The following is a 24876-nucleotide window of genomic DNA, read 5'->3' as shown; positions in this document are numbered from 1 at the left end:
GAAAAGCTTAAGCTGAAAAGAACATTTTGGGCATGTGATCTCAGACTTCTCTTCAACAACCTCAGCACAGGTAATAGTGTATCACATAACATTTGCTTTATTTCACTCTTTCACAGCAGGATATTTCCTAACTCTCGCATCCCATCTGTATCCATTTTCACAATGACTGAACAAATGCAATTAGTCTGCAGTCAGCCAAGTAATGGTCTCCTACAGCTACCACAAAGGTAATCTTAGACCCTAGATTTCCTTATTTTTCAGTTATGCCGTCTTCCTTTTCCTGACTTGTTTATTACCACATTTGTCTTCCCCCTTCCCTCTTCCAGCATGTGTTGGTAAAAAGATCAAATGATCTTATATGCCTTACCTTTTTTAAAAAAAAATATGTTTTTGGTAATTTTGCTCACGGTCCAAAATATTGTCTGTTTTTCCTTACAAAAATAAACCAAAGTTTGAACTATTTTACCACCTCAACCTACAACTCAGAATCTTTTATGCTGGTTGCCAGGATACTGCAAAGATATTTGCCTGCTGGGGAAAGGGGAAAGCTCCATCCTTATTAGAAAAGAAGTTTTATTGTCTTTCACTCTCCTAATATATTTTTTCTCTATCCCTCCTTCCTGACACTGGGGTTGCAGGGCAGCTCCACTATTTTTCTTCAGGTCCTGGCAGTTCTTCTTATCAATGCTGAGTGGAATGGGGACAATCATTTGTGTGATAGGTGCTCCTCTCTGCCAATGACGTTCAAGCAGTGCCTTTCCTCTTACTTCCACTTCAGTCTATTAATTTCCGTATCAGCTGCCTATTTTTATCTTTCTCTTCCACCACATTAACAATGACCACATCATTCCCTCTCAGAATTGCTCTACCGATTTCCTCACAAAATTCAGGCTTTTCATACACAGCTTCAGAGTCCTGAACCACTGTGCCCCTGCCTACATCAGTGTTCTCACCTGCTGGATATACACCTCTCAAGCCTCCTTTCTTACCTTTAAGTCCTTCTTTCATTATCTCTTTGTGCCCATGTTCCATGTTGTCCCTTCACATGGAATGTCATCTCTCATCTTGTTCATAAAGTAACCATCTTCTCCATTCAGATGCTTTCTTTAAACACTTTGGAAATACCTTTAAAATGAAGAATCCTTGAAGATTTCATCACCCTGAGACTTAATCACTGTTACATGATACATAGGTGATGTATGATGTATTTGTCTCAAGTGGACAGTGTATGCCTGATTTAGGTCTTGTTTACAACAGAAAGTTGCACTGTTTTAACTTAAATTTAGCTTTTAAATAAGTCCCTACTTGAATTGTGGGATGATTGTCAAAAAAATTGCATCTGAGTTGACAACATGCCAGGGAAAATTGTGGAAAGGTAATAATGGACCTTATTATTTGCGGTAATAAAGTCCATTATTACTTTTCTGCGATTTTCCACTGTTGGCTGCCTCAGGCTGAGAGCGGAGACCTGGGGGTGAGAGCAGGGGCTCCTGCTGTCAGCAGACCAGGACTGAGAGCAGGTACCAGGGGCTGACAGCAGCGGCCTGTGGCTGAGAGTGGGGGTCCCGTTGTTGAAACTGCAGTGGAAGCCTAATATTGCCGAATCCACAATTTCCGCAATATCACAAGTTAAGTAGGGCCTTATTTTTAAACCAATTTACTTAAACTGGTGTAAAACCCAGTGTGAACACTTTTATTTCAGTTTGAGTGGTTTATTTTTGATTACTTTAAACAGGTTCTTGACTGACTTGTGCTAAACTGAAATAAATATATTCTCAGCCAAAATAAATGTCCACACAATGGTTAGTTTAGTGGTTTACCTGCCTTTTACTGGCGTATCTAAATTGATTTTAAACTATACCTTTAGTTAAACTGGTGCAACTTTCTCATGTAGAACAGTAGTTCTCAACCAGGGGTCTGAGGCCCTCTTGGGGCTGCAAGCAGGTTTCAGGGGGGCTGCCAAGCAGGGCCAGCATTAGACTCACTGGGGCCCAGGGCAGAAAGCCGAAGCCCTGCCACATGGGGTTGAAACCCAGGCCCTCAGCCCCACCACCCAAGGCTGAAGCCAAAGCCTGAGCAATGCAGCTTTGTGGGGCTCCTGTGGCATGAGGCCCCAGGCAATTGCCCTGTTGCTACCCCCAATGCTGGCCCTGGCTTTTATATGCAGAAAACCCATTGTCGTGACACAGGTGGGTCGTGGAGTTTTTATAGCATGTGGCTCAGAAGGAAAAAGATTGAGAACCCCTGATGTGGAAGACGCCCAGTAGTTTAGTCAAAAGATTATTTTTTTTAACAATAATCAAACTTCTATTAGTTTTAAGAAGCTCTCCAAGAAACACTTAGTTCGCCAAAATACTTGTTCTTTTATACTGCTGTCAGAAAGACTGGTGGTAATTAGACAGCTCCCAATTTACAACTGCCATGATTTTCCTCCCGCTAATTTTTTAGTGGTGTAACTTTAAATGACTTCAGTTAAGTTACTCTGGATTTAGGAAGAAGAAAATCAGTGTAAATTAGAACACACTAGTTACTCCAATTTTTATAGGACTAAATAGTAAAAAATAGTTTAATTCCCTTTGAAACAGATGATCACATCATTAAACATAGGAGAATCAAGGAAATAAAATCCTAAGAAGTGAACAATCTAAACAATTGATACAAGACACAGGCAAGAGCCAGTAAAAATGACTCATAATAATCTTGAAGGTCTGCTAGCTTATGATATGTCAGGGCTGGAAAATCTATGCCAATTAGAAAAGAAGTTTCCTAGCTTCCTAAAGGTGTAATGTTCCCATTTGTAGACCTATAGACCTTTAATCTGTCACTAGTCCAGGACTGTATTTCCTGGACAAGGCTTCTGGCTTGTGTACTTCTGTGAGATAAACTCCATATATGGGGGGAAAGAAACATTTCTCTGGCAGGTTTTCTTTTAAAAAATATGGGAACTATTTCAAACTACTCAAGAGTTTAGAGTGTCCGAAGTGAACATATCAACATGAATTAGTGGGCAAAAGTCTGTTGGAGTAATCAATGGTGGATGATAAATGCAATTTAGCACCAGGATCTCAATACAACATGCTATGTTTATTGTTTATATATAAAACACAAAAGAAAACTATGTTGAAAAAACATTAAGGTTGCAAAGTCAAGCATTCAAAAATTAGGAAATGCCAGAATTAAGGTTGCCTGTGCAACCTTAATTCTGGCCCTTTAAGTGTGTATATTATGGCAGTCTTAAATTACATATTTGCAGTGTTGTTGTAGCTCTGTTGCTCCCAGGATATAAGAGATGAAGTTGGTGTTTTATCAGACCAACTTCTGTTGGTGGAAAGTACAAGTTTTTGAGCTACACTGAGTTCTTCTTCAGGTCTGAGGAAGGAAACAGAGTGTCTGAGCTACATACAAGTTGAGACAAATTTTTTAGCAGAAGAGATGGTACATCTTGGAGGCAGTCACTTAAAATGAAGTGGGCACCTGAGGGTTAGATTGTTATACATAAAGGGTTTGAAGAGGGCAATTAAATGTAGCAGGCAGTGTGGTGTGTTAAAATTTGTTCTAATGAACTATAACACCAGTTCCTTTTAAGTCCATGGCTTTTGGTGTCTAGCAAAGTTATGAATTTCAAGTCCTAGGCTCGTCTTCTGAAGATGTTGTGCAGGTTTACCTTGACAAGTATTGAAAGATTAGCTATGGAGTGATTGCTTTGTGAAAAGTGTTCATCCATGGGTGACAGGTGTTTGTCTTTTATCATTGTTCTGTGGTGACTTCATTTGAGAGACCAGTGATTGTCTGGTTTGAAGTTGGTGGAGTATTTAGTGCACTGGATGAGGTATGCCACATGTTCTGATAGGCATGTTTAGGACCCATGGATCTTGAAAAGTTGTTGTGGGGCCTGTTTATCACTGTAGCATTAGTGATATGTCTGCACGTTTGTATCTGTTGTTCTGGCAGGGTCTGGTCCACTTTTAGTTGGTAGGTCCTGGTCTGCGGGGAGCTTGCTTCTGATGATGAGCTTAGTGAGGTTGGGGGTTATTTGAAGGCCAGAAGAGGGGGTTCTGGAGAGATTTCTTTCAGGATGTGGTCCCCATCAAATACGGATTGGTAATTGTTTGATGATCCCCTGTGTGGGTTCCACAATGGCATCAACTTCCTGGACACCATGATTAGCTTAAACAATGGAACCCTACAAATGACTATATATAACAAATCTTATTAACAGAAGCAAGCTCAAGCACTCCATTTAAACCCTGCTCTGCTCAAATTATTAATTTCCTCATGGACTCTTCTGTGGTGTTCATCACTAGAGTGCCTGAGCAAGTCACAAATATAATTTATTTTCATAATATCCCACCCATCTTACAGGGGTTTTATCTCCATGTTACAGATGGGGAACTGAGGCACAGTATGTACTAATTTTGGGTACTCAACTGGACCTGATTTCCAGAATACTTTAGCATTATATAGCATTTAACACAGTGCAAGCACAGCTCATAATGACTTCAGATGCAGCTATGAGAGCTCAGCACTTCTGCAAATCTAAACCAAGGGTTCAAGTCAGGCATCAAGAAAATGAGAAACACCCAATTTATGACCATCTGTAAAAAGTTTGGCTTAACTGACTTGGCTAGCATCATATAGGAACTCTTTGGCAGACATTCTTCAGGGCAACACTCAACTGCCTTAATCATGAGATTGTCCTTTCTGTCACTGCATTCTCCTGCCTCATTCACTATATACCTTCTAGCTCTTGCATCATAAGACAGGAGGTTTCACTTCTGAGTGCTTGACTTTGCAACCTCCATTTTTTTAACATAGAAAATTGCATTACAACGAACTGTTTATTTTTAAAGCACGGTGAATAAGGAAATTCCATCATGTGGAATCATATCCGTGTGTAGGACACTGGCAGGGTTGTAACCTTTAAATACATGCATATACTCCATTAGCTCAGGTGTTGGAGTAAGCAGTAGCAATAATAGTAGGCTGTTATACTCTGTAGACTAGGGACATGAGAGACACACTTGTGCTTTTATTGCTTCAGTTGTCATACCCTTGTGCCCTGTCTCCTTTCTGCTTCTAATCCCTTTGCCTTAGTCTGGCTGTTTCCTCCTACTTCTCCATGCTGTCTGGGCACCAGCAGGCAAAGCATTGATTGCAGAGAAGAGGCACCCTGCTTTCTGTTCTCATGCCCAGCACCATAGTGGCCCCCAGCAGGTCAACGGAGGAATTGCACAGAAAGTCTTGCTCAGCCTTTATACCCTGGGCTGCAACAAGCTCAGTAAAGATGGAATCTTCAAAGAAGTTTGCTACTGAATTCTAACAAGTCTGTATTAAACATGTGCAAACACCAATTTTTAGAGGCTTATACCCTGGTGTATTAGTTGGTACTTTGGTATATGCCTAGCCATATCTGTTCCCACTTGATATTTCAACATATATCATCATCTCAGGTGTATTGCAATTCTTTGGCTCTTTTCCATTAATATATGCATATTCACTTGCTGTACCTTTTACCTTTGAAATCAGATTAGTAAAGCTAATCTAATTAGGCATTCCTCTGCACTGGGAGTGCTCACTGTCACTATGTTCCATAGCTGATTACCCCAGCTTTATACATTCAATAGAGACTTCAGTCCAAACTATCCCAGTGAGGACAACTGAAAATAGATTCCTTTGCATGAGGTCAAATAAGATGGTACTTGAGCCTTAAGAGCACATTGATACAGGTCCAGTCTCTCTCAATGTTGCATGCCTTTTTTAATCAGTCATTGTCTTATCTTTTAAATTCTGTTCTTGTGCAATTTTGGACAATAGTGTATTTAAAATAAGTGTACCAGGGTATCTTATTGCTAACATTTAATTAGACATACCAAATTAAGGGTGGATACATATAATATTTGCATTAAAAATACAGCAAAGGGAGGAGGGATAGCTCAGTGGTTTGAGCATTGGCCTGCTAAACCCAGAGTTGTGAGTTCAATCCTTGAGGGGACCACTTAAGGACCTGGGGCAAAATCAGTACTCTAGTGAAGGCAGGGGTCTGGACTCAATAACCTTTCAGGGTCCCTTCCAGCTCTACAAGATAGGTATATCTCCATATATTATTATTTACAATTGAGCTTGTATGAATGACAGAGACAAATACATAAAGGTTCTTCCATAAGGAGGAACACACATAAAATTGTGCCAAATTCTGCTACTCTGTCTCAAGGTGAGAGACAGTATGGCCCCGCAGGTGGGCCACTGGACTCTGACTTAGAACATCTAGACTATATTCACAGCTGTGCTGCTGAATGACATGGGAAAATCACTCCATCTCACTGTGCCACAATATTCCCACCTGTAAAATGAGAATAATGTGAAGTGCTTTAATATCAATGCATTAAAACAGCTATATGAAAGCTAGGCATTATTACTAGTAGTCCACAAATACTCTGTTGGCAGAATCTGGTCCACTATAGTCAGAATGTATTGTGGAATACACAGTTGCAGCCATAGACATAAAATAACATTTCCTTTTATTTTACCAGTTAAATGAGGAACCAATGTAATTATATAAGAACATAAGAATGGCCGTACTGGGTCAGACCAAAGGTCCATCCAGCCCAGTATCCTGTCTACTGACAGTGGCCAATGCCACTCCATAGGGAGTGAATCTAACAGGTAATTATTAAATGATCTCTCTCCTGCCATACATCTCAATCCTCTGACAAACAAGGCTAGGGACACCATTCCTTACCCATCCATGAATTTATCCAGTTCTCTTTTAAACCCTGTTATAGTCCTAGCCTTCACAACCTCCTCAGGAAAAGGAGTTCCTCACTAGTCAGTGACACTGGTCTACACTATGGAGGATTCTGGATGGGAAAAAAGTGTGAAATGAGAAATTGAGTAATGCAGGAAGGTGTGTGGGTCCAGATATGAAATGAAAATGTTGGCCATCTTTGCTCTTGTTATGAATGCAATAAATATGTATATAGCTTTTCTAGATAATCTGAAAGAGATTTAGACAGATTCCAAGCTATATTCACAGTGCTGGTGCTACATAGAAATTTACATCAGTTTTTAAATTGGGTTAAATAAGACTATTGAATATTTTCTTTTTGAAGGCATTCTGGGTTTTTTTCTTACCATAAGATCAAATATCCACAAAACTTTTGTCACTAAAGATAGCTTCCACTTCCTGTGTCAAAGGAGTAGTGTGAACAGTGGCTAATTTAACTTATGCGTCTATCATCTCTTTGAGGTACCTTAGGCAAATGGGCCAAAAAGCAACCATGAAACCCCATTCTAAAAGGCTTATTCAGGTTTAACTGAAAGCAAAATGTTGTCTTATTTGACTCAGGGTGCCCTCCTTCCACCAAAGACACCCAGTTTAAAAATAGTATTAACAACCAACATCTCTTCGGTCTCACAATATTAAAATATTCTGAACATGGACAGTTGGAAAGAAATCAGTAAGACTGGGTAGTTGAAGAGATATTAAGGAAATTAAGGCAAACAATATAAAGAGGACAGACTGATTAGAAGCGCTGTTACAGGGTACTAAAATAAGAGGATAAGAATAAAAAGACATTTTAAAAAAAAAATAGCAAGCAAAAAAGCTAGAGGTAAAGAGAACCCTCAGTACATTGCAGTAAATGTTAAAGAATAGCAAACTTGATCAGGATTATACAAATAAGCTTCAGTGAAGAGGATATAAGAATCATATTAAGGGAATTAAAATAAAAACTAATCTAAGAGATTTTCAAATGAACCTGGACAGGAACAGAATCCAATCTTTTTGTAGGGGAAAATAAAAATAATAAAGATGAACTTTTTCAGCATTACAATATATATTTTTAGCTCCTTTGGAAAGTATACTTTCAAAACTGACATGATACGGCAAAGCAACTGAATAACCATAAATAGACCAAACCCTACCCTTTCGGGAAGCCGCATTTCCCTACAGAGAGCTTATTGATTTCCAGACCTTAGAAAGGATCAAGATTCTTTCATGTTACAACCATATGAATAGAAAGAGGGGTGAATTCACAGAGAAAAATGTGTTAACCCTATCCCCTATTCAGCTTTGATGAAATACTAAACCATTAGAGCTGGGTGAATAACTGATTTTGTTACGTTTTGCTGGCCGTTCCAAATAAATAAATAAATAAAAACAACAATTAATAAAAAGATTTGACCCAAACTAAAACTTCCAAAATGTTTTGGCAAATCAAAAGGATGCCAGAGGATGTTGTGAAGGCCAAGACTACAGGGGCGGCCAGTCCATATAGGTGAACTAGGCGGTCGCCTAGGGTGCCAAGTTAAATGGGGTGCCAAATTCAAGGAAAAAAATGAAAAAGATGAAAAAAAATACCCCCAAAAAGTTATTATTTCAATTCCTGTGCACGTACAGAGGGAATATGAATGATAATTTCTCTATATTTCTGAGAATTTATTAATATGTCAAATCTTTAATTTACTGCAAAAATAAATAATATTTTAGCCAAAAATAATTCAATTTGTGACATAATGTCAAGATGACCCACTCCGCAATTTTGATAAGCGATAACTCAGCCACAATGAAACACATCCGCCAATGGCAAGAGCTGCAATGCTAGTGACACCTAACTTGAATATACATCAAGGTCGCATAGCTGGAAGTTCATGAAGAGTGGAGATATCGCGAGTTGATACATGTCAAACAGTCATTTTAATACACGTCGTAGGTAGATGGTTAAGAACTGAGTTAATACTGTGGAAAATTGTGTTTCTTGGTACCAAAGAATAAAGAATAACATCTTTCAGTATTATATACCCGAAATGTGAGTATCTTTAAGCATTATTAAACCTTAGTGTTATTATTGGGCTGTATAATTATGAACTTTTCTTTGTTATTACTGGTTCACATGTAATAAATAAGCGCCATAAAAAAAATTAACAGTGTTAACGCTTAATAGACTACTAAAGTGATGATGTCACACTCCAAGCGGGTAACCACGAGGAAGGGGATTACTTTCCAAACAACTGGTGTCGGGTTATAACATCGAAAAAGGTCATTTTGTTTTTGTGTAAACGCTGTAACTAACTGTTTTAATAGGTAAGCGAGTTTATGTTACTAATCATTGAACCTTTAAGCAGTGAAAAGATGTGTTGGGATGGCTGCAATGTGGTTTAAATCACCAACCATGTGGTGTATCAGCCATCCTTAACGCTATAATGCTTGCAATAGGGAGCACAGTACATAATAATATTCAAATGCCCCATGGCAGAAAGAGGAAAAAGAAAACCCTCAGGAGCTGAGTATCGTAAATGAAAGGCTGAGAAGGAAAAGGACCAAGCAAAATAGCAGGGATCCTTCCTGAAATCTCTTCTCTTTAATCCAAATAAAGATGGAAGCAGTTCACAGCATCCAGATAAAGGAATTTTACTTGGCGAGGTTAGCTCTCATCTGCATGGAAGCAGTTTGGAACATCAAGATGAAAGTATATTACTTCAAGATGAGGGTAGATCACATCCACAAAAAAGCAGTTTGGAAACTCAAGATGATGAAAACTTACTTCTAGATGAAGGCAGTTCACAGCATCAGACTGATATGGAAGTGGAGAAAATTTATTCACCTTCAGAGACACATGCAGAAATTGAAGTAAATGATGTAGAAGAATGAAAGGATGAGGCAGTTACAAACAAGTTACAGTATGGGGACCCAGCTTCATGGCCCAGATGTGATGACAGTGTGCAGCAAATTCTCATGGAACATGGACCCGAACAAGTTCATGAATTTCCCTTCCCTAAGAATGGAAATAAAAGAAAATTCTCTGCTCAGCATTACAAGAGGAAACTCATTAATGGGAAAGAAATTAATTGAAACTGGTTACAATATTCAGTGTCAAAGGACTCTGTCTTTTGATTTTGCTGCAAGGTGTTTAGAAATCAAGTAATTGGTACATCACTTACTGAAAATGGTTTGAAGGACTGGAAAAACATATCTTTAATTCTCTCTTCACATGAAAGAAGTACAGAACATTTGGAATGTTTTCAGAATTGGAAAGAACTTGAATTACGATTGAAAAAAGGAAAAACTATTGATGAAGAAAATTTGTGTGATCAAGTAAAAAGAAGAATATTGGCAACAAATATTAGAGCGCCTGATTGCTTTAGTGAGAGATCTTGGTAAGCAAAATTTAGCATGCCACGGCCATGGTAGAAATGAAAAATTATACACTCCAGGCAGTGATGAGCTGCCAAAATCATAACAACCGGTTCTGATGATTTTGTTATCATCAGTAACAAAAGTGGTGATTAAGAAATATGAATTGTGCTATGCCCAGATGTTGGACAGCAACAGATAAGGCATCTCCAAAAAAGATTAGACTCAAATATAAGACAACACAAACTTATTACATGTTATGCAGCTTTCAAGTCTGAGGTCAACACTCCTTCAAATAGCAAAAGGAGGGCACAAAATCTGAGGCCACAGGGAAAAGAATGGGGGACACCACTTTCACCTACTAAAATAAGCAAGGGTCCTTATAAATTATACATTACACTGCAATGTGCAATTCCAACTGTAACAAGCAACTGGGCCATTTAAATCACATATGCCAACCTGACTGGTGAAGCTGGCTATACTAGGAAGGTTTAAATCAATGCTCTATCAGGTATCACTTACATCATGAGCCATTAAAAAATACCAGAGAACCAAAGGAAGCAAACTATTTCTTAGTGCTGAACAGTCCTGTAGACATTTGATTTTGTTGTCCCATAAGAATGCTGCATTACCATAACACTCCCTCCTTCCCTCCCTCCCTCCCCTCGCCTGAAGTTGAGTGGTTTAAAACCCTGGAATTTTGTTCAACTGGCAAGTTGACCATCTCGCTTTCATTTTCAAAACAAGCTTGTGTTCACGTTTGCTGCTGCCTATACATCTCATTCCCATACTATTGGAATGCCTGAAATTAATATGAATACGGGAAACAACCAAACACTAACGTAACCATAAATTCCTTTATTAAATCCAAAGTGATACAATTACTCTAAATATGCATAAATAATTTACTACATCCAAACTGTAACATTTGATCAAGATACTTACAAACAGGTTAAACTCAGCGTGCTTAGACCCATATTGGTCGGCTCTAACGTGGCCAGGCAGGTATTGGCAATGAACTTTTTTGTACTCTTCAAACAAGTGATGTCATTGCCAAGTACTGACTTCAGTTAACCAATTTCAGACAGTTCACCCTTATTTCCAGTCTTACCTGTATGAAGATCTACAAACTCCTCTCTTCCCAAACTGGAGCCGGGCAGCCGGGGCCACTGCCACGCCCAGACTCGCGCTGCCGGAGCCCGGCCCCGTGGCAAAACAACAGGGGCGGCTGGAGCCACGGGGCCAGGCCGGGCCAGAGCTGGGGGGCCGTGTCCAGAGCCGGGCAGCCGGGTAGGTGGGGGCACGGCGGGGCCGGGCGGGGATGCGGCCGGAGCCGGGAGGCCGGGGAGGGGGGGGACGCGGGGACGGGTGCCGCGGCCGGGAACGCTGGGCTGGACAGGGTCGCGGCCGGGACGGGGTGCCACGGGCCCGGGAGGGTGCCGCGGCCGGTGGCCGGGAGGGTCGCGGCCGGTGGCCGGGAGGGTCGCGGCCGGGGCGTGGCCGGGAGGGTCGGGACGCGGGCCCGGGAGGGTCGGGGCCGGGGGGATCTGGGGACGGGGGCACGGCCGGGTGGCTGGGAGGGTCGGGGATGCGGGGCCGGGCAGGGGAGCGGCCGGGAACGCGGGGCAGGGGGGGTTCCATGGCCGGGAGGGTCGGGGCTGGGCGGAGACCTGGGGATGGGGGGGGCCACGGCCGGGTGGCTGGGGAGGGTCGGGGATGCGGGGCCGGGCAGGGTTGCGGCCGGGGACGGGGGGGGGGTCGCGGCCGGGGAGGCGGGGCCGGGCGGCCAGGGACGAGCCGCGGCTGGAGACCCGCTGGGGCACACGTCCCCCCCTAGTTTCCTACCTCAGCGTCATCTTCCTGGGCCGGGGAAGCCTGCTTGCTTCTCATCCCTCCCAGGCTTCCTGCGCGAAGAGCTGATTCGCGGGAAGCAGGGGGGGAGGAGAAGCAAGGAGGAGCATTCATGGCAGGAGGTGGAGGCAGAGCTGAGGTGAGCTGGGGCCGGGCAGCAGGGAGCGCTTGTTAAATTTAAATGCCCTTTTAGAACCAGTTTGTCCCACGGGGAACAACCGGTTCTAAAAGGGCTTCTAAATTTAACAACCGGTTCGGGCGAACCGGTGCGAACCGGCTGCAGCTCACCACTGACTCCAGGTAATGGAAACTTTTTAAAATTTGTTAAATACCTAGCTTTGTTTGATCCAGTCATGAAGGAGCATCTATGTAAAATAACTGATCATGAAACACAGGTTCATCACTTGGGAAAAATATGCAGAATGAACTGATTCAAATCCTAGCAAATGCCATTAAAAAGAAAATTGTAGAAGCTGCCCATTCTGCAAAATACTTTTCAATAATACTGGACTGTACACCAAATGAAAGTCATGTTGAACAAATGACAATGATCATTCATTGTGTGGATATGAAAAAGTCTGCAGATGAAGATAATGTTGAAGTGCTCATGAAGGAACATTTTTTGGGTTTTGTACCACTGAAGGAGATGACTGGAGCATTTATGACTGAAACTATTCGACAAGAGCTTGAAACAATGTCATTATCTGTTGAAAACCTACATGGCCAAGGCTATGATAATGGGAGTAATATGAAGGGTAAAGACAATGGTGTGCAAAGGAGAATGATGGAAATGAATCCTAGGGCCTTTTTCGTTCCTTGCAGTGTGCATTTTCTGAATTTGGTTGTCAGTGATGCTGCTAGATGCTGTTTGGAGGCAAGCAGTTTCTTTGACCTGGTGCAACATGTTCATGTGTTTTTTCCCAGGCTCAACACGCTGTTGGGAGATTCTGACTCGCCTTGTGAATTCTCTAACTGTGAAACCACTTAGTCAGACAAGATGGGAGAGTCGCATTGATGCTTTGAAGCCTCTTCGCTTTGAACTTGGAAACATTTATGATGCCCTAATTAAAATTTCTGACAATACTACCTTTACTGGATCATCTGGCAATACGGCACGTTCACATGCTTTTGCAAATGGCCTTTCCAAGTTCAAATTTGTGACTTCACTCATTTTGTGGTATAATATCCTTTTCGAGATTAACCTCACTAGTAAGCAGCTTCAGGAAAAGAACTTGAACATACATTCTGCTATTCAAAAACTGTAGCAAACTAAAAATAGTCTGGTGGAATTCAGAAGTGATGAAGGGTTCGAAAGAACACTAGTAGATTCATAGATTCTAGGACTTGAAGCGACCTTGAGAGGTCATCAAGTCCAGTCCCCTGCCCTCATGGCAGGACCAAATACTGTCTAGACCATCCCTGATAGACATTTATCCAACCTACTCTTAAATATCTCGAGCTTGCTGAAGAAATAGACTTTCCAACAGAATTTGAACCAGAGCCCGTTCGTATTCAGCAAAAGAAACAGCAGTTTTTGTACGAAGGATGAGATACACCCATTCAGAACCCAAAGCAAGGGTTCAAAGTGAATTTCTACTTTGCAGTCTTTGAGACTGCTATTCACTTGGTTGACGTAAGATTTCAACAGATGCAGCAGCTAGAGTCAGTATTTGGCTTTCTATATGATATCCACAGCTTGCAAAAGAAAACAGCAAAACAGATAAGAGAATTTTGTATAAAACTGGAGTTGGCATTGACTTATGAAAATTCAAAAGACATTGATGGTACAGATTTGTGTAGTGAGCTTCAGGCCTTTTCAAGATGACTTAAGAAACATTCCACTCCTGAAAAAGTACTGAAGTTTGTTTGTGAAAATAAACTCACAGACAGTTTTCCAAACATTTGTATAGTTCTATGCTATACAACTTTGCCAGTTTCCATAGCTAGTGGGGAACATAGCTTCTCAAAGTTAAAATTGATAAAAACATATCTGCATTCAACAATGGTGCAAGAAAGACTTGTTGGACTTGCCACAATGTCAATAGAGCATGAAATAGCTGGAAAACTGGATCTAAAAGAACTAGTGACTGAATGTTCAAAACTTAAAGCAAGAAAAGTAATGTTTTAAGAGCACAGAGTGTTTTTTTATTCAGAATGTTTTGTAAATACAGGTTAAAGTTAATTGAAGAGTTTTCTTATTTCTTTCTATATTGGATGTGGCGGTAATGGCAGTTAAAGCAGGATAGCGTAATGGATTATTTTGGATTTGTAATAATAAAAATTATAATTAACATTTTAATGCATTTTTATTTGAAATCACACTGAAATATCATCTAGCTGTCATGTACAAATCTATTCTGAAAATTTTGTGTCTCTGTTTTATCTGATCTCAGAAACATTGGTTGGACAGACAGATGAACAGACCGAATAAATAAGCCTCTGTTTAAAAAAAAAACCAAACACTTAAAAAACATTAAAAGGAAAAAAAGGGCAAAATGTTTCCCAGTTTATCAAAAACCTCAGCCTAGATCTGCCCTTAGGTTTGAGGGTGGGGAGCACCGATTACATAGTTTGCCCAGGGCGCCAGTTGCTGGCAGTTAGTCTAGGGCCACCCCTGCAAGACTACAGCAGGATTCTAAAAAGAACTAGATAAGTTCATAGGTCCATCAATGGCTATTAGCCAGGATGGGCAGGGATGGTTCCCTAGCCTGTTTCCCAGAAGCTGGGAATGGGCAACAAGGAATGAATCACTTGATGATTACCTGTTCTGTTCATTCTCTCTGGGGCATCTGGAATTCACCATTGTTGAAAGACAGGATACTGGGCTAGATGGACCTTTGGTATGACCCAGTACGGCCGTTCTTATGTTCTAAAAAATCGCTTTTGTTTAGGGTCAAATGGAATGTGTCATTTTGTTTCTGGGCACTTTTAAAAATAAAAACAAAGGAAATGAGCAGTTAGGTTCACAAATGGCATTGGGAGAGAGTGGTGGTGGTGCTCCCTCATAACCTTTAGGCCAGTGGGTAGGGAACTCACCTGGCTGATGAGGGAGACAAGTTCAATTGCTATTCTGCTTGATGTGGAGCAAGGATTTGCACTTGGCATGCTCCTGAAACATGGGATAGCCCTAACCACTGATCCATAGAATAGTGTGAGGGTAGGGTTCTCTCAGGCTTTCCTGTTGAAGGAGTGTCATAAACAGATAGTTACGGGTTAATGCCTCTTTTAACCTGTAAAGGGTTAAGAAGTTCACCTAGCCTAGCTGACACCTGACCAGAGGAACCAATGGGGGAACAAGATGTTTCAAAAGGAAGGAGGGAAGTTTTCCTTTATTTAGAGTTTCAGTTTCAGCCGGAGTGAAAAAGATCAAGGAAACAGCCTCTTATCAGAGTAGTAAGTTTTAGAAAGGGATAAATAGGTTTATGTTTATTTTCTTTGTAACTTGTCTTGGTACCATTAAGGGAATTATCAAATTTGGGTATTCTTGTGTGTATTAAGATTTTTGCCCAGGGGAACATCCTCTGTGTTTTGAATCTGTTGTCTGTGAGAGTAGCTGGTATGCTAATCTCTCCCAGAGGGTTTTCTTTTACCTTTGCTTCTTTAATTAAAAGCCTTTTTCTTAATACCTGATTGATTTTTTTCCTTGTTTTAAGATCCAAGGGAGTTGGATCTGGATCCACCAGGAGTTGGTGGGAGAAAGGAGGGGGGATGGTTAATTTCTCCTTGTTTTAAGATCCAAGGGGTTTGGATCTGTGTTCACCAGGGAATTGGTGAAGAGTCTCTCAAGTCTACCCAGGGAAGGGAATTAGTGCTTGGGAGTGGTGGCAGCCAGACCAGATCTAAGTTGTTTTGAGCTTAGAAGTGTCCATGCAGGTCCCCACATCTGTACCCTAAAGTTCAGAGTGGGGAAGGAACCTTGACAAGGAGTTACATTGTTTATAAAATATTTGAATAGTCACTGGGTCCAAAGGAAAGAATGAGAATGTGTCTATAGTTTGGAGGTTAGGGCACTCACATGAGACCCAAGTTCATATTCCTGATCTCATGAACATTAATTATTTAGACACAGTGGAACAGCTTCATCAGCAGAAATGGAGATCCTACACTAAAACACCCCATAGGTTAGGGTTTTCTCCTGAAAAATAGGAAACCCAAATTCAAACCCCTGTTCCATATCAGCAAAAGGGGGAATTGAATCTAGCTCTCCCAGATGATATGGGATACCTGGGCTGCAAGTTATGAGACATGGGTTGGATCCTCCTCTGCCTTTCATGAATGGCATCCCTAAGGCCCCTTAGTTTTAGCCAGGAAAAAAAATTGGCAAATTCATGAATAGTTTCAGGTTGACCAAAACTGCATTTTTTGGTGAAAAAAAAATTGAAAAATGGATCCCAGCTCAATACACTATCCTTTTCTAAGTATCTTCAGCTTCTAACAAAGCATTCGGGGAAAAACAAGGATAACACTAGAAAAAAACTGGACTTCACTACTTATTAATAGAAAAACAATTATACTAGGAAATCTGGCATTCAGAATTGGATTAAAAAGGAATTTTCTCTCACAGCAATTATTTCTCTTTCTACAGTAAAGCAGCATTGTAAAAAAGAGGAGAAATATCAGCAATATTTGCCACTGAGCTACATGCTGAAACAAGTTCTGAACTTCAAAAAATATGAGGTTATGCTGGACAAAGCTTCTGCTGGGACTAAATGTAAGGCTTCCACAATATATAATTTATTGCTGTCTACTACCTAATGTTCTTTGGACAAATAAATAAATAAATAAATGATGCATAGAGCAAAGATCTGAACTTTGTGACTGATAAAGTATGGAATAAAGTTAACAGACATCTTAAATCATTTACCAGAGCCCTGAAGTGCTAAGGCTTACCCAGCAGAAAGTACTTTTTAGTACACTGTGGACTACATCTAAGATGGATAAAGCAGGGACAGGTGTTGGACTTGTGAAAAGTTCAACACCGGCTTCATCCATATATTTTTAGAAAAGGCTACTTGTGCATAATTTTTCAGACAAATTACTGCACCCAACTCTATGGCATATGAATCTCAACATCAGTCAAAATCAGTGGGAGCTGCAGGTGCTTAGCATTTCTGAAAGTCAGGCCCATTGGTTTTAAACAGATATTTTCAGTGAGCTACACCAGCAGTCCAGTATTTTTTTAACAGGCAAAATTCCCTTTGAAGCAAAGAAGAGTTCTCTCTGTGAGAGAACAGAAGGCCCCTAAACCTACTGAAGTTGACAAGACTACTGTTGACTTCAACAAGAGTTTTGCAAAATGTGAAGTCTGGCAATATTTTAATTGTTGCTATGTGAAATACATCAGCTTAACTGATGGAAAATTCCCTGCCTAACAGGCTGGAAAAATTCATGTTTAACTTCAGCTCAGCTGGTTTTGGGGGTTTTTTTATGAACAAGCCATGTAATACTAACAGATTGGGTATAAAAAGGAGAAGAAGTCTTAGCTTGATGGACCTTTGAACACTTCATAGAATCATAGACTTTAAGGTCAGAAGGGACCATTATGATTGTCTAGTCTGACCTCCTGCACAACACAGGCTACAGAATCTCACCCACTCACTCCTATATCAAACCCCTAACCCAGGGGTCGGCAACCTTTCAGAAGTGGTGTGCCGAGTCCTCATTTATTCACTCTAATGTAAGGTTTTGCGTGCCAGTAATACATTGTAAAGTTTTTGGAAGGTCTCTTTCTATAAGTCTATAATATATAACTAAACTATTGTTGCATGGGAAGTAAATAAGGTTTAAAATGTTTAAGGAGCTTCATTTAAAATTAAATTAAAATGCAGAGCCCCCCGGACTGGTGGCCAGGACCCGGGCTGTGTGAGTGCCACTGAAAATCAGCTTGTGTGCCGCCTTCGGCACCCGTGCCATAGGTTGCCTACCCCTGCCCTAACCTATGTCTGAGCTATTGAAGTCCTCAAATCATGGTTTAAAGACTTCAAGGTGCAGAGACGCCTCCTGCAAGTGATCCATGCCCCACGCTGCAGAGGAAGGCAAAAAAAACCCAGTGCCTCTGCCAATCTGCCCTGCAGGAAAATTCCTTCCCAACCCCAAATATGGCAATAAGCTAAACCCTGAGCATGTGGGCAAGATTCACCAGCCAGACACCCAGGAAAGAATTCTCTGTAGTAACTCAGATCCCACCCCATCTAACATCCCATCACAGGCCATTGGGCATATTTACCACTAATAGTCAAAGATCAATTAATTGCCAAAATTAGGCTATCCCATCATACCATCCTCTCCATAAACTTATCAAGCTTAGTCTTGAAGCCAGATATGTCTTTTGCCCCCACTGCTCCCCTTGGAAGGCTGTTCCAGAATTTCACTCCTCTGATGGTTAGAAACCTTCATCTAATTTCAAGTCTAAACTTCCTGATAACCAGTTTAAATCCATTTGCTCTTGTGTTCACATTGGTACTGAGCTTAAATAATTCCTCTCCCTCTGTGGTATTAATCCCTCTGATATATTTATAGGGAGAAATCATATCTCCCCTCAGCTTTCTTTTGGTTAGGCTAAACAAGCCAAGCTCTTTGAGTCTCCTTTCATAAGACAGGTTTTTCATTCCTCGGATCATTCTAGTAGCCCTTCTCTGTACTTGTTCCAGTTTGAATTCATCCTTCTTTTGATTTAGGTGGGGATTGGTCGTGCTTTGTGCAGGGTGTTGGACTAGATGACCTCCTGAGGTCCCTTCCAACCCTGATATTCTATGATTCTTAAACATGGGAGACCAGAACTGCACACAGTATTCCATATGAGGTCTCATGAAGCAGCTGGTACGGGAACCCACAAGGGGCGAGGCGACTCTAGATTTAATCCTGAGTGGAGCGCAGGAGCTGGTCCAAGAGGTAACTATAGCAGGACCGCTTGGAAATAGTGACCATAATACAATAGCATTCAACATCCCTGTGGTGGGAAGAACATCCCAACTGCTCAACACTGTGGCCTTTAATTTCAAAAGGGGGAACTATACAAAAATGAGGAGGTTAGTTAGACAAAAGTTAAAAGGTACATTGACTAAAGTGAAATCCCTGCAAGTTGCGTGGGCCCTTTTTAAAGACACCAGAATAGAGGCCCAACTTCAATGTATACCCCAAATTAAGAAAAACTGTAAAAGAACTAAAAAAGAGCCACCGTGGCTTAACCACCATGTAAAAGAAGCAGTGAAAGATAAAAAGACTTCCTTTAAAAAGTGGAAGTCAAATCCTAGTGAGGCAAATAGAAAGGAGCACAAACGCTGCCAACTTAAGTGCAAGAGTGTAATAAGAAAAGCCAAAGAGGAGTTTGAAGAACGGCTAGCCAAAAACTCCAAAGGTAATAACAAAATGTTTTTTAAGTACATCAGAAGCAGGAAGCCTGCTAAACAACCAGTGGGGCCCCTTGACGATGAAAATACAAAAGGAGCGCTTAAAGATGATAAAGTCATTGCGGAGAAACTAAATGGATTCTTTGCCTCAGTCTTCACGGCTGAGGATGTTAGGGAGATTCCCAAACCTGAGCTGGCTTTTGTAGGTGACAAATCTGAGGAACTGTCACAGATTGAAGTATCAGTAGAGGAGGTTTTGGAATTAATTGATAAACTCAACATTAACAAGTCACGGGACCAGATGGCATTCACCCAAGAGTTCTGAAAGAACTCAAATGTGAAGTTATGGAACTATTAACTAAGGTTTGTAACCTGTCCTTTAAATCGCTTCGTACCCAATGACTGGAAGTTAGCTAATGTAACGCCAATATTTAAAAAGGGCTCTAGGGGTGATCCGGCAATTACAGACCGGTAAGTCTAACGTCGGTACCGGGCAAATTAGTTGAAACAATAGTAAAGAATAAAATTGTCAGACACATAGAAAATCATAAACTCATGAGAAATAGTCAAAATCGTTTCTGTAAAGTAAATAGTGTCTAAATAATCTATTAGAGTTCTTTGAAGGGTCAACAAACATGTGGACAAGGGGATCCGTGGACATAGTGTACTTAGATTTCCAGAAAGCCTTTGACAAGGTCCTCACCAAAGGCTCTTACGTAAATTAAGCTGTCATGGGATAAAAGGAAAGGTCCTTTCATGGATTGAGAACTGGTTAAAGGACAGGGAACAAAGGGTAGGAATTAATGGTAAATTCTCAGAATGGAGAGGGGTAACTAGTGGTGTTCCAAGGGTCAGTCCTAGGACCAATCCTATTCAATTTATTCATAAATGATCTGGAGAAAGGGTAAACAGTGAGGTGGCAAAGTTTGCAGATGATACTAAACTACTCAAGATAGTTAAGACCAAAGCAGATTGTGAAGAACTTCAAAAAGATCTCACAAAACTAAGTGATTGGGCAACAAAATGGCAAATGAAATTTAATGTGGATAAATGTAAAGTAATGCACATTGGAAAAAATAACCCCAACTATACATACAACATGATGGGGGCTAATTTAGCTACAACGAGTCAGGAAAAAGATCTTGGAGTTATCGTGGATAGTTCTCTGAAGATGTCACGCAGTGTGCAGAGGCGGTCAAAAAGCAAACAGGATGTTAGGAATCATTAAAAAGGGGATAGAGAATAAGACTGAGAATATATTATTGCCCTTATATAAATCCATGGTACGCCCACATCTCGAATACTGTGTACAGATGTGGTCTCCTCACCTCAAAGATATTCTAGCACTAGAAAAGGTTCAGAAAAGAGCAACTAAAATGATTAGGGGTTTAGAGAAGGTCCCATATGAGGAAAGATTAAAGAGGCTAGGACTCTTCAGTTTGGAAAAGAGAAGACTAAGGGGGGATATGATAGAGGTATATAAAATCATGAGTGATGTTGAGAAAGTGGATAAGGAAAAGTTATTTACTTATTCACATAATACAAGAACTAGGGGTCACCAAATGAAATTAATAGGCAGCAGGTTTAAAACAAATAAAAGGAAGTTCTTCTTCACGCAGCGCACAGTCAACTTGTGGAACTCCTTACCTGAGGAGGTTGTGAAGGCTAGGACTATAACAATGTTTAAAAGGGGACTGGATAAATTCATGGTGGCTAAGTCCATAAATGGCTATTAGCCAGGATGGGTAAGAATGGTGTCCCTAGCCTCTGTTCGTCAGAGGATGGAGATGGATGGCAGGAGAGAGATCATTTGATCATTGCCTGTTAGGTTCACTCCCTCAGGGGCACCTGGCATTGGCCACTGTCGGTAGACAGATACTGGGCTAGATGGACCTTTGGTCTGACCCGGTACGGCCTTTCTTATGTTCTTATGTTATGTTCTCACCAGTGCCTTATATAATGGTACTAACACCTCCTTATTGCCACTGGAAATACCTCGCCTGATGCATCCCAAGACCACATTAGCTTTTCTCACAGCCATATCACATTGGCAACTCATAGTCATCCTGTGATCAACCAATACTCCGAGGTCCTTCTCCTCAGGAGGATTAAACAAAGACTGAGAATGGCTACCCAACTACAAAAGCAGTTTCTCCTCCCTTGGTGTTCACACCTCAACTGCCAGAAGAGGGCCTCAGCCTCCCTGATTGAACTAACCTCGTTATCTCTAGCCTGATTCTTGCTTGCATATATATATATACACCTGCCTCTGAAAATTTCCACTACATGCATCCGACGAAGTGGGTATTCACCCACGAAAGCTCATTCTCCAATACGTCTGTTAGTCTATAAGGTGCCACAGGACTCTTTGCTGCTTCTCCTCCTCTGTTATTTCCAACGGATGCGTCCCCAGCTTATAACAAAAATTCTTGTTATTAATCCCTAAATGCATGACCTTGCACTTTTCACTATGCATCTGAAGAAGTGGGTTTTTTACCCATGAAAGCTTATGCCCAAATAAATCTGTTAGTCTTTAGTACTGAATGTGGGGGTAGTGAAATGCTGTTATCAATGTTGTTGTCTTTATTGTATGAATAAAGGGGAGCAGAATTGTGCTTAACCTGTCCCAGATGATGGGGTCACCCTCAGCTGAAAGGACTCTTAAGCCAGGGGCTCAAATGCCAGACCTTTGTGAAAGTAAGTGGGGTGGGGACAGGTGTCTGAGCCAGGAGGTGTGGACTCTTCCTAAAAGTCCCCGGTCTGGTTTAGCCTGTTCCTCCCCACTCAAAGATAGAGCTAAATAGGCTTCATTAGGCACCTTTTTGTTATATTATATAGCTGAACTCACTTGTGGTGGGGCAGTGTTTCTGCCCAGCCTGCTGAGAGCTAAAAATCACTAAGAGGCTGACCTACAGAAGTCACAGCAGAGAGGCAGGTGGCAGCAGGAGGTGACTGACAGGTGGATGGCAGGAGCAACCAGTGAAAGTGGCAAGCAGTCGCCTGGCAAAAGAGGTGAGCAGTTGGGAGGCAGCGAGGAGCAGCAGCTGGCAGGAAGGCCAGGCAGTGAGGATTTTTGATGGCATGAGGGTTCCCACTGCTGGCCCCTTGCCAGCTGGGGTCCCACTCAGCACCCACTACTGGCCTGGGGGAAGGAACCCCAGGCTGGCAGGAGCTGGCAGCCAAAACCCCAGAGCGGGGCAGGCTGAGTTTTGCTCTGGGTTCCCACTGCTGGCCCCTTGCCAGCCAGGGTCCCCACCGCAGCCCCACTCAGCTTGCTTCCGGTTGGAGTTCCAGCGCAGGCCCCCTGCCAGACAGGGTCCAGCCCCCCGGCCCTGCTCAGCCCTACCAGCCACCAGCTCCATTCACCCCAGCTGCCAATCTGGGGTTCTAGCCAGTTAACAACTGATCACTCAGAAGCCTGTGTGCAGCTTAAAGTATCCAAATACCTGCCACCAGACATTGGAAAACTCAGCAAGGAAAAGCAAGGGCAAGGATCACACTAAACTAATAAGATCTGCATTTTAATTTAATTTTAAATAAAGCTTCTGAAACATTTTGAAAACCTTGTTTACTTTACATATAACAGTAGTTTGGTTATATATTATAGACTTATAGAGAGACCTTCTAAAAAAACCTTAAAATGTATTACCGGCATGCGAAGCCTTAAATTAGAGTGTATACATGAAGACTTGGCACACCACTGCTGAAAGGTTGCCGACCCCTGCCCTAGATATTGAACCTGGCCCTGGTTTCTGCCAGCTCCACATGGCAGAAGGGTTTCATATCTATTGGCTGGATGGGTTGTGTCTTGATTTATTTCTTGACACTGCCTTACAAAGAGTAAAGTTACCAAGAGCTTTGGGTTCAGCAAAACCCCAGGTAACAACCGGGCCAGCGAGAGGCACCCAGATGACATCGCCACCTCTGTTGGCTCCAGCTGAATCCCAAATACCATCTGGGATGACTGTTATCTCTGATACCATCTGTCAAACAAGGGGGCTTTTCCTTCTAAACCCCTCTCCAGTTAGAGGGAAAAGGAACAAAGGATATTGATAAAAATAAAAGCAATTATTTAATGGTTTATATTTCAAAAGCTTTAACAGTTTTTCCTTTTCTGTATCTTTAATAAAAGCTCAAATGAATTTTTAATGATGTGTTTGCCAAGGTAATAAACAGGCTGAGGTCTCTGTATACCAAACCCCAGACCTTGTTTAACACTGTTTAATGTTGGACAGTGACTGGGTTATGTTAACACTGGCTTTAGCACATTTATTCCATGTAACTTAATACAACAGATCTGAACTCATTATTTGAAGCTGCAAGGTGCAGTGTGGTTTCAACTCCATCACAACCACAAAAAAGTACAAGTGAATGCTAGTTAAAATGGATGATCCTTCTAAAGTGGAAGGCATCTAAGTGGTCACTAAAAAGGGAATTTAAAGAAAATATAATTACTCTTCCTTGTTGCTGATTTCTGCATTCTTTTCATATCAATGTTCTCTCTTGCCATTCATCGAAAATCATACATTATCTCCCTCCCTCTCTCTCTGCAAACTCCCACACCCAAAATCTGTTTCACATAGTCTCTGGCTCCTCATAAATTTACTCACTTGCCCATATTCTTAGATTTCTCCCCCTCCCCCAACTTCATGTTTAGTCTTAGACCCTTATGAAGTCTTTGGCTCAGGATCACTAGCTTGCTGAGATAATGTCAAGGCAAAGAGCTTTGTGACATCACATGCTCAGCACCTCTAGCTTGCAGGTCTGATGTTAGGGACAGGCCACTGTGAGGTCATTAACTTAGCAGCCTTTGAATGCTAAGGCTGAGCCTTTGTGGGATTTCTGATTCAGGACCTCTAGCTTGCTGGTCTGATATCAAAACACAGGCTACTCTGATATCATTGTCTCAGCATGTCTGGCTTGCTGAGATAATGCCAAGTCACTCATTCATACTTCAGCAGGCTGGGCTGATGTGAAGGCACAAGCATCTGAGAATTACTGACTCAGCAACTATAGCTTTCTGTGTTGATTACAAAGTTACTATCACCACATTTAGTTTTCTGTCAAGGTACAAATCTTTGAGGGCACCAGCTCAGCACCTCTGGTTTGTTACGTGATGGCAAGTCTCAAGATTAATGTTGACACTGTTTTCACTATAAAAAGCAATAAATTTGTCTAAAAGCACCTACTGAGGGGTGGATACTTTCCTGGGGAAGATGAAAAGCATTGCAATACCATACATTACAGAATCTGTAGTGAGGGACAAATGCACCTTAAAGTTTGCAGAAAACTTCTCTAAGCCTCTTGCAGTTTGATCTGAAACTCACTCCACCTCTAACACCATTTTCAGATGTTCATGTATGCTTAGACCATAGAAATATGCACAATTCTGTGTGAGAGTTTGTGATGCCAAGTTAGTATTTGTAGGCCAGACTGCTCCCCTGGGAAAATCCTGCAGAAGAGGACTTGAGAGCAGGAAGTATTTGTGAGCACCTCATGAAGATTCCATCACATCATTCCATTGAGTGAGGTGGGCTTATCCTC

The 24876-nt window shown here is 41.4% G+C and overlaps 2 long non-coding RNA genes across 2 annotated transcripts; one reads left to right on the top strand and one right to left on the bottom strand.

Annotated features, from left to right (window-relative positions):
• On the top strand, window positions 1-16694 carry LOC120399356. Its single transcript, XR_005595108.1, has 2 exons — window positions 1-70; window positions 16569-16694. It is a non-coding gene; the product is annotated as an uncharacterized LOC120399356 (long non-coding RNA).
• On the bottom strand, window positions 9579-23993 carry LOC120399355. The gene is made up of 2 exons (XR_005595107.1): window positions 23788-23993; window positions 9579-9773 (listed from the first exon to the last, which is right to left on the bottom strand). It is a non-coding gene; the product is annotated as an uncharacterized LOC120399355 (long non-coding RNA).
• Between the last annotated feature and the right edge of the window lie 883 nt (window positions 23994-24876).

Source organism: Mauremys reevesii, linkage group 2 (assembly GCF_016161935.1).
Source record: "Mauremys reevesii isolate NIE-2019 linkage group 2, ASM1616193v1, whole genome shotgun sequence".
Classification (NCBI taxonomy): domain Eukaryota; kingdom Metazoa; phylum Chordata; order Testudines; family Geoemydidae; genus Mauremys; species Mauremys reevesii.
Note: the sequence above shows the minus strand (reverse complement) of the source record. Positions and strands in the feature narration are given on the sequence as shown.